Source organism: Trachemys scripta, chromosome 1, assembly GCF_013100865.1.
Source record: "Trachemys scripta elegans isolate TJP31775 chromosome 1, CAS_Tse_1.0, whole genome shotgun sequence".
Lineage (NCBI taxonomy): Eukaryota > Metazoa > Chordata > Testudines > Emydidae > Trachemys > Trachemys scripta.
Genome location: NC_048298.1, coordinates 335935050 through 335944830, shown reverse-complemented (window position 1 = coordinate 335944830; position 9781 = coordinate 335935050). Strand labels below are relative to the sequence as shown.

Genomic DNA, 9781 nt, shown 5'->3' with positions numbered 1-9781 from the left:
TCTATTAAAGCACGCCCTTGATTTGTGCCAAAAACTGGACTCTCTCAAAGGATGGCCCGGGGTCTGTCTGAATGCTTTTCTGCATCATGCAAAGATACCGCTTGAGACTGGAACTGTCTAAAACAAAAGGCCTTATGTGCGATACGGTTACGCCGCTGATCTCCAAAAGAGTGGTATTAATAAAGCTCTCCGCTGATGCCTGCCTCCCTCCCGTGGTGGTCCTGGTTAACTGCTGCTACGTTCGGAGGCAGAGTTGTTCTGGGGTCAGAGCGTGGGATGGGGAGGCAGGAGGCCTGGGCTCTAATTCTGGCTCTTCAGCTGACTCGCTGTGGGGGCTGGGCTGCCTGGAATGAGAACGGGCTGGGCTGATTGCCGCTGGAGCAAGATGTCTCAAGCTAAATCTGCCGGGCGGGCGAACCAACTCTCCCCAGTCGTGCTGGTCTCTCAGTCCTTCTGCTCGTCTCCTGTTCCCAACATGGCAGAGCAGAGGAACAGGGAGTGCAGCCAGGCCACCCAGGGGACAAAATCAGTTGTCGCCTACCAGAAACGGGACCTTCCCAGGTCTGTATTTAAGGGCTGAAACTTACAACTTCTAACCCAGCAGTAGATGATTGACTAAGTACGTACATCAAGGTGGGTCAAACAAATTTGGTGACCCCCTCCCCACACTGTACGATATCTGAAGAAGTGAGGTTCTTACCCATGAAAGCTTATGCTCCCAATACTTCTGTTAGCCTTAAAGGTGCCACAGGACCCTCTGTTGCCTCCCCACACTGCGTCAGACATTTGGGCCTTCTCTGTTTCCATCCGCCCCAAACTCCCCATACCATCCTAGCTGTGGTGGGGTAAACTGCTGTGGACAACTGGAGAACCTAGTGGCATAAAAGAGAGTGAGAGGGGCAGTGATTTTTATTCAGCCTGTTTGGTTTTGTTAATAACCAGGTAACTCAAATGCCCGAGATCCATGGAGGAGAAAAGTTCTCTTTGTTAAAGATTCAGCACCCTGCCCTTTCAGTTAAGGACTCGGAAAGATCTCAGTCCACATCCCAGACCTCCAAAGAGTTCTCCAGCAAAACCAGCATCCTGATATTTCTAATCCTCTCTGCTTTATCTGTAAAATAAGTCTACTACTGCTTACCTGCTGCGCTCTGGGGGTGGTAGATGTGAGACTGAATTCATTCAAGCTTGTAAATTGCCATGAGCTCCTCAGATGGGAGGTGTTAAGTGCAGGGTATTAGGAGTGTAGTGAGCTGGGTAGTGTGTGTGTATATCACTATTGCCCTCTACTGCATGGAATCGGAATTGTTCAGCTGTCAGTCGGTGTTGTTAACAGGTTCTTCTTTAGCTTGATTGGTTGGGTGTTGAGCTTTCGGAGCAGGAGGCTGTGAGTTCTAGTCCCCACTTAACTCCCTTTAACGTTCTAACTGTTTGTTCCCACGTCTTTAACTCTGTTGCTACAAAAACAAAAAAAACCAACAGTGCTGATTTTTGAAAGCTCATTTCCAGGCTTAATTTTCCTCTGAACTGGAAATTATGCCACATACTTATGCTCCTGGGAGAGCAATGAAACAAACTCACCCTCCCTTAGCTTGATTGTTTATTTTGAGATCTGTGCTAATTCGATCCCAGTTTGGCTGTGCTGCTGGTGTATATTGTTTATAGCTAATCATCCGAGCTCAGCAGAATAGACGGCGGCCCCCCTCTGCACGGCCCCTCGCCCCACCCCATTAAGCCAGGTCAGACGTGCTTTCCACTGAGGATGGCTTCAGTGCCGCTTCAGCACTCCGGCTGCAAACCAAGCAAACAGACAAAAGAAGGGTGCTGTGAGTGTGCATGCGTGGGAGGCAAAATACACCGGGAGTCAGTGGGAACGAGTCTGCTGCTATGGGAGCCCGCGGCAGCAAGCCCTAGTGTGCCAATCTGAAGCAGTTTTACAAGCCATGCAGGGCTAGCTTCTGTGCACCCAGACTCTGGATTTACTCTGTGGTCGCTCTATGGATGTCAGTGATGTTACCCCGATATACACCAGTGTATGTGAGACCAGGATCCGACACAAAACAAACCATACGTATGTGTTGGCCCAGTCTGTGTCTCAAGCCTTCACAACCCCTATTGACTTTGATGGGGATTGTGCTAGGGGACAAATAAGAGCAGGATCAACACTTCAGCTAACCATAACTGCTACAGACCATTTAAGAGGTGTTAGTGGAGACAGAACCTAACCATGCCCCATAACTATCGTAGAGCTTAAGGCCAGAGGGGATCACCAGATCATCTGTCTGACCTCCTGTCTATCACAGGCTATTAAACACCCCAAGCCCAAACCCAACAGCCAGAATTAGACCAAAGCATTAGAGCCGTCAGGAGCCTATGGTGCACCACAGGCAGAGAACAAGAGGGACTGAGATACATCAATGCCCCAGGCCCATGAAATGACACAAAATGGATTACAATCCTGGACCGTCCATGGCGATGAATCAGAAGCGGGGGATGTGTTCTGGTGATGCTACAACTTTCAGCCTTTTGATGGCTCAGTTCTAGTTGTGTGAACAGAGCCCATGTGGCAAAAGCTGTTTGGAAAACAGAATCTCCTGCCATGGGAAATTTGCCGTTTGTGCTTGTCCCGATTTGGGACAAAAAGTTGAACTCTTGAAGGTGTTGTGGAATGAAAAGTGAAAATTGATTTAGAAAAATCGAAATGAAAAACGTGGGGATTTTTGATTGAAATGAAATGTTTTGACATGCCAACGCAAGATGTAAAATGTGTGTTTCAAATCAATGGGAAAATCCCCAAATTTAATCAGAATTCTCCTGTGGGGAGTATTTTCCAGTCCTTCGATAACTCAGATCTACCCATTACCCAGACTCTTCTCCTCTTTCCATCTGTGTTGATGGATGATGGCCCCAGACTTCTTCCTGGTTCCCTTCTCTCCTGATACTAACTGGTTTCCTACCAGCCATGTTTTGGTTTGTTTTTTTACAGTATTTTCCACTCTGCCACATCTACATCTTTCTGATTTGTTTTCTGTGTATGTTTAAAGGGCCAGCAGCATCTGATCTCATCCGCCCCTGTGTAAATGCAGAGTAATACCTCTGAAGTCTTCAGTGGAGTTACTCCAGATTTATACCAAATCCGAATCTGAGCCCAAAGCTACATCATGAATCTTTTTCCTAAAAGTTGTGTGAGTGATCAATGATCAGGACAAAGTGTGACTCTTCTGTCTCATGTCCCTTAACCTCTGCAAGGAAAGTGGAAAATATACAGTGAGCCATCTCTGACTAAACCGATTGTTAACCTAGTGCTAATAAAACAGGCCCTTGTGGTACCATCGATCTTGAAGCAAAAGACTATAAGATCTTTGGGGCAGGGACTGTCTTTCACTGTTTGTTTGTACAGTGCCTAGCACAATCTGGCCTTGATCTGAGTCCTCATTGAAATCAGTGAGGAGTCGACTAAAAATTGAAGTCCCCGTATGGCCCAGCCGTACTCCCGTACTTAGCAGTGAATGAGGCTGCCCCTGGGGAGTAAGGGTGGCAGAATCAAACTTTCGGGCATGATCCGGCTCCCATTCAAGTCAATGGAAAGACTTAGGTTGAATGGGAGTTGGATCAGGCCTGAATCGACTGATTGAGATTGGCAAAATAGCCCAGCTCCAGCATCAGATGTCACTTGCTAGAAGGCTGAGGCACAAACCAAACCAGAGAATGGGGGGAAACATGACACACACCTAGGGGGGAGTTGATATGGATCTGGCACTTCTGGGCTTGGTCCATTCCACAAGGTAGATCTTTGGCACACAGCACCTGGAAATAAAAGAACAGGCCTTGCCTATGTAGCCCACTGGTGATTGTGTTTTCCGAGCCCCCCCCCCCCCCCCGGTGACGGATATGGCAACCCCCTGCAGTAGCTTTGGGGACCATTATGTATTTAACACTGAGAGCAGGAAAACCTCAAAAAGCCATTAGATTGAGCTGGGTCAGCTGTCGACTATCCATGGTCCTTTGTGCCAGTACAGGTGATGTGCATTGTGTGTTCCTGGAATCAGTCTGGGGCAAGTAATGCAAATCCCCATGCTGGCTTTGAAAAAGAGAGGGCCTGGTTTTACCGATTTGAAGGAGGCTGGGAGACAAAGAAAATCTTTGGGTATTAAGGGGTGGGTTTAAACAGACTCAAGGGCCTTCCTTTGGATTTAGCAAATGGACAGGGTCTTTGGGCCTCCGGGGACTCCCAACCCTTGCTGAAGGGTTGGAAAGACTGTAGTCCCCAAATGGTGGGGCATGCCCCATAGGGGAGCATGGAGGAACATTTTGGGGGGGGGTGTAGTGGGCCCTGAGCCAGCCCCTATGGGGGCAGAGAGGGAGCACCACCCAGTCCCCCTCCAGCCCCCACTCTGCTCCCAGTCCAGCTCTGCCCCCATTTCCTCTCCCCCCCAGGTCAGCTCTGCCTCTTGCTCCAGGTCCTTCCCCATCCCCAGTTCTGTCCCAAGCTCCGCCTTCAGATCAAGCTCCCATGCTGAGCAGTAACGGGGGGAAGAGGGCATAGACAGATTCCATTACTGGTGTGTGGGGGACAACAGGAAAAGTTGGGGAACCACTGGTCTATAGGGCCCCATAAGATTGCTGAGTGACTTCTGGCACGTTCAGTAAGCATGTAGGAACTGATTGTTTTTTATGTTTTCTCTGGGATGCTTTTACCTGAAGAATAAATGTACTCTGCTGAGAAAGAGCGGGCTGGTAACTTGTAACTGCTGGCATATATGGGTCATAGCTTGGAGAGACAGTACAGCCCAGATGTTGGCCTTTAGGCAGATTGGTTTGCTGGGAGTATCACAGAGTCTTAAACCCCACAGTCAGGAGGGGCCCTGCCCAGAGACAGGTGATGGCTGGAGGCCTGAGACCTCACTGGGCCCTCCTGGAGTGGATCACAGAGCGGGGTGGGGGTGGGGGTGGGGGAGAATACCTTGTAATTGTGTAGTTACCCTGAAACTGTGACACTTGCTGGCTGTTGGTCTGCAGAGGGCATGAACCGCTTACAGCCAGCAGCTATGGGAGGCTGGCTCTCTAGCTCAAACAGGAGCACTTCATGCTTTTTTCTTGTGGAGGTATCTGGTTCAATCCCCGGTGTGCCAGCCAAGATGGTGGCTATAACATGTGCGCTCCGAGGCCATTGGGCCAATAGTGCCCCCGGGCACAGGCAGTGAAACACCATTCATCCCTTCCCTCCAGTCTCCGACCGGTGTGTTTCCTCCTCCTCACACAGCAGGGGGCCGCTCCCACACCAGAAGAAGCTGGGCCATGCAGCCCCTTCTTACCTGTATCGCCGCGGGCAACCATAGTGGCCTACGTGTATCTCGTGGGCAAGGCAGAAGCGGCGGCAGTACCCTCTCCGGTTCGCGCAGGTCAAGGTGGTCATGGGAGCGACCTCCTGGGCACCTGGGCAGGGAGCAAGCAGCAGCTGAAAAGAACACGCGGGAGTTGCCCAGAGCCTGTGTCCATGCTGCGCTGCCTGGGAACCCCACGGGATGGGGATGAATTCATAAGACAACGCGCTGCCCTTCTGTCCTGCTGCTCGGCATGCACGTCAATGGGGGCCTGTTCCTTTGAGTAGACCAGGGCCAGGGCCAGCGCCCCTGCCTCAGAACAGGTGGGCCCATGTGAGCTAGTTAAAGGGGGCAGGGCTACACCCGAGGCTATATAGGTCTGTGAGAGGACAGGAGAGGAGGGATCGGGGCAGGCTGTGCCTGTGGAGAGGGACCACAGATGAGTGGAGCTAAGTCTGGTGGTGGGTCCCTGGAACAAGGGAGTGATGTAGGTCTTTGGTTCCCAGTGAAGAAGGGGGGAAATAAAGGCAGGGTGCCACAGAGCGACCGTTGGCCCCAAGGGGGCACTCAGGTGGCACCTGCCATATTACAGGACTCTTAAAGTCCAGTGATTAGGATGCACTTAGGGTCTGCTCAGTGGAAAGTCACCCATTGACTGCAGTGGGTTTTGGATCAGCCCCTTTCTGAGGACAGCTGGCTTATTGAACAGATTTAACCTCAAGTTTTAAGGCAGAGGGGGGCAGTGGCTAGAGAACTGGGCTGTAATGTGTAGAGCTGGATGAGAAATGGGTTTCTTGTCCCATGACAATTGAAAAAAATTTCCCGTCCTGAATCAGAGCAAAAAGTTGAAATTGCGAAAAATGTTGTGATCTGGAAAAGATTAAACAGTTTGGTTTGGCCATTTTTTTTTACTATAGCTCACGTTTCGAAATGAAAAGTCACCCTGCAGCGGAAAACCAGAACTTGTTGTTTTGAAGAGGTCAGAACAAAAGTCTGCGACAATTTCCAAACGTTCTTCCAAATTTTTTTCAAGTCAAAAAATTGTTCGGAACAGACCCTTTTCTGCAAAGCATTTCCTTTCAGCTAATCAGCATTTTCTGATGAATACCCATTACACTGCAAAATTCCCAACCAGTTCCCATTATTTGTGTTATAGTAAAACCTAGCAGGTCCAACCATGTTCAGGGCTCCATGTACCAAGCCTGTACAGAGTAGACACACAGTAAGAGTCCCTGTCTAGATAGCCAAGGCAGACAGAGGGTGGAAGGAAGGAAGTTTTATTATTCTTATTTTACAGCTGGGGCACTGAGGAGCTGAGAGCTTAAGTGATTTGCCCAAGGTCACACAGAGGATCTGTGGCAGAGCTAGGAACTAAACCCGGGTCACCTAAATCCCAGTCCAGTGCTGTAACCACCAAATCATCCTACCTTTCCTAGGCCTGGCCTCTGTTTCTCATTCCAGCTCATGCTCACTTGCTGGGTATCCTTGATCAAGTCATGTCAGTGCCCCGTGCCTCAGTTTCCCCAGCTGCACAATGGAACTAATGAGCCTGACCTCCTTTGTAAAGTGCTTTGAGATCTACTGACAAAATGCACTATAAACCCTCTCAATTGTCAGTCCCGTAACCAAAGGCTCATTGCCTTCCCGTCACTTACACTCACAGCTTCATCCGCACTCTTCTCCTTCAGGAGCTAAATGGTGGCAAGAGATCCTGTCTACACTGTTAAACTGGAGTAACATGCCTCCACATAAGAGCATGAGAATGCCCATGCTGGGTCATACCAATGGTCCATCTAGCTCAGTATCCCGTCTCTGACAGTGGCCAGTGCCAGATGCATTAGAGGGAATGAATAGAACAGGGCAATTTTCAGCAAAAGAGGTTGAATCTACCCTTCCATTATAAACAGGCCTGAATTAAAGCAATCCACGTGGGTCTGCCATGGCCCCATGCCTGCCCCTCCACCATGGCTCCCACCCCAAGCCATGGCCTCGCCCCTTCTTGAGACGGTGGCAGAAGACTTCAGCAATAAGACGAATGGGGCAGGTCACACCTCCTGGAGCTACTGTTTCAGGCTACCTGCATGCTCAGGCAGGGGCCAGTTACACTTGGCTCACAGTTTCAACTTGACAACCTTTTCTCTGCATCCGCAAGGACATTTTAAAAGGCAGAGATTTTGACTCCAGGAGCTGGGGCCCTAGCTTGGGCCTGTAGCCTCTGGCTCAGATTACAAACCTGATTTTGACATGCACACGATGTCACCAAAACTAGAGCAGTCTGTCTGACATTGAACAGGTTGATCTTACGCCAGGGTTTTCTGGACAGTCCGAGGCGAGCAGGACAAGCTATTTCCGAGCCTGGAATGTTCCAGAACCAAGGGTGTGATCTCACAAGCTGGAGAGTTTCCTGACTCTTTTGGGTTCATAAATAGATGGGATAGACAGACAGACTCAAATCCCGGGGAGATGCCGTGAACTCCCTGGGAGCAGCATCTCTGGTGCCTTCCCCTCCTCCACAAGCTGCTGTTGCAAACGTGAGCATCAGGAGGTGCAGGATGGAAGGGGGGGTGGGCTAGATCAGTGTCTCTCTGCCTCAGCTGACTCTGGGTCACCCCAGTACAAGCCCAGTGATTAGCACACAATGCCCATGGCCTTCTCTGCTGCTGTTTGCCAGGGGCTGAATGGTGACTTGTCATTTTTTCCCAGCCCCAGGGTGCTGCTATAATCAGAGCACTTGGACGCCTTCCCCTAGGCATTTATAAGCACTGTTTAGGCCAAGAGAGAGGAGAGCACCAGGGACAACTTCAGCGGTGGTGTGACCCTGCCCCCTGACTTCACTAGTCAATGGGGTGACCCCAGGGATGAATTTGGGCCCATTTGTTTCTAGCGCTGGACCACGTGGAGTGTGTCTCCGTGTGATCCCAATTTAGTTCAGACACTCTGGTCTGGGATTGCTGGTGCTCCCAGGAGATGCTGGTCATAAACAGGCCATATTCTGCTCTCCGTTGTACTGGCGTAAGTTCCTAGTAACTCCCCTGAACTTCAGTAGATTTGCATAGGAGCAGAATTGGACCCAGTGGAACGATCTCCCTGGCTCAAAAGTCTTGAGCAATTTTCCTGCAGCATGCAAAACAAACCAATCCTACTGGTCTTCCTCCAGATTTTTGAGTCTGATCACCCGAGCTGCTTTCACAAAGGCAGGTGTCCTCCCCTGGACAATGCTAGCCAAAGACCCAGAGGCTGTAATAGCGTTACAACTCTGAGCAGTCCTTTAGCTTTGGGTCCTTCCATGCACACACACTTAGCTCGTGCCCTGAACAACCCAGGAACTTTAGAGACTGTAGCAGTTTGAGTAGGTTAAAGTGATGGGGGACCCATCTCTTTTGAAGGGGTACTTACTGATGGTTCCTGTCAGTGCCAGAAGAAGGAGAAACCCTAGGCCCAGGGCATTCATGATGGAGCTTGGCTTTCGGGATGTTGATTTTCTGTTGATTCTAACCAGCTAGCCTGTATTTATCGGTTCAGTGCCTGGAGCAGAGGGGTGGAGTTTGGCATGGGAGCACTAGCAAAGGGCTAAGAGCAGCTATGTCATGATCCGGGCCTTGATTTGGGAGGTAGGTTAGACATCACACTTAACATTTGCTAAGCTCCTTCGGTTTAAATATTGGCTGGAAATCCTTTGGAAATCCAAAGCTATGAGACCTACTCTGCTAGGAGGGAAATCAGCAAGAGAAGGGAGAGACCTTGAGCCGCCATTCATTTGCACAAGTTTTACAGCCGTGGCTTCAGCGGAATTACTCCTGCTTGACCCTGGGGTAAGCACAGGGAGAATCGAGCCCCTGCTATATTAGATCAACCCGTGTTAGACTGCAGGCTCGTTTGACTCATTATGTCTGTCAAGGGCACTGCACATAGGGTTACCGTATTTTAAAAAAACAAAAAGAGGACACTCCACGGGGCCCCAGCCCCGCCCAAACTCTGCCTCTTCCCTGCCCCGGCCCTGTCCCAACTCCGCCCTCTCCCCTGAACGCTCCGCCCCCCTGCTCTTCCCCCTCCCCTGCTTCCCACGAATCAAATGTTCATGGGAAGCCTGAAATGGGCAGGCAGCAGGTAAGCTGGGGCTGGGGTGGTGGCAGGTGAGGAGGCGCGGCCCAGTCCAGCCCCCCCGGCCGACCGGCTCTGGCCCCGGTGTCTCCGGCCCGGCTCGGGCCCTGGGGCGCCGGCCCCGGTTCCGGCCGAGCAGCTCCGGCCCACCCTGGCCCCGGCCCCGGCGACTCCAGCTCGGCTCGGGCCCCAGGGCACCAGCCCCGGCCGAGCGGCACCGGCCAGTGGCCGAGCACCCCCAACCCCGGTCCCAGCGGCTCCGGCCCAACTCGGGCCCCGGTTCCGGCTGAGCGGCGCCAGCCGAGCACCCCCACTCCCGGTCCTAGCGGCTCCGGCCCAGCTCGGGCCCCGGTTCCGGC

The 9781-nt window shown here is 51.3% G+C and overlaps 1 long non-coding RNA gene across 1 annotated transcript; it reads right to left on the bottom strand.

The window, feature by feature from the left end:
• Positions 1-1601: 1601 nt before the first annotated feature.
• LOC117871330 lies at positions 1602-8994 on the bottom strand. The gene is made up of 4 exons (XR_004644203.1): positions 8718-8994; positions 5313-5433; positions 3729-3804; positions 1602-1788 (listed from the first exon to the last, which is right to left on the bottom strand). It is a non-coding gene; the product is annotated as an uncharacterized LOC117871330 (long non-coding RNA).
• Between the last annotated feature and the right edge of the window lie 787 nt (positions 8995-9781).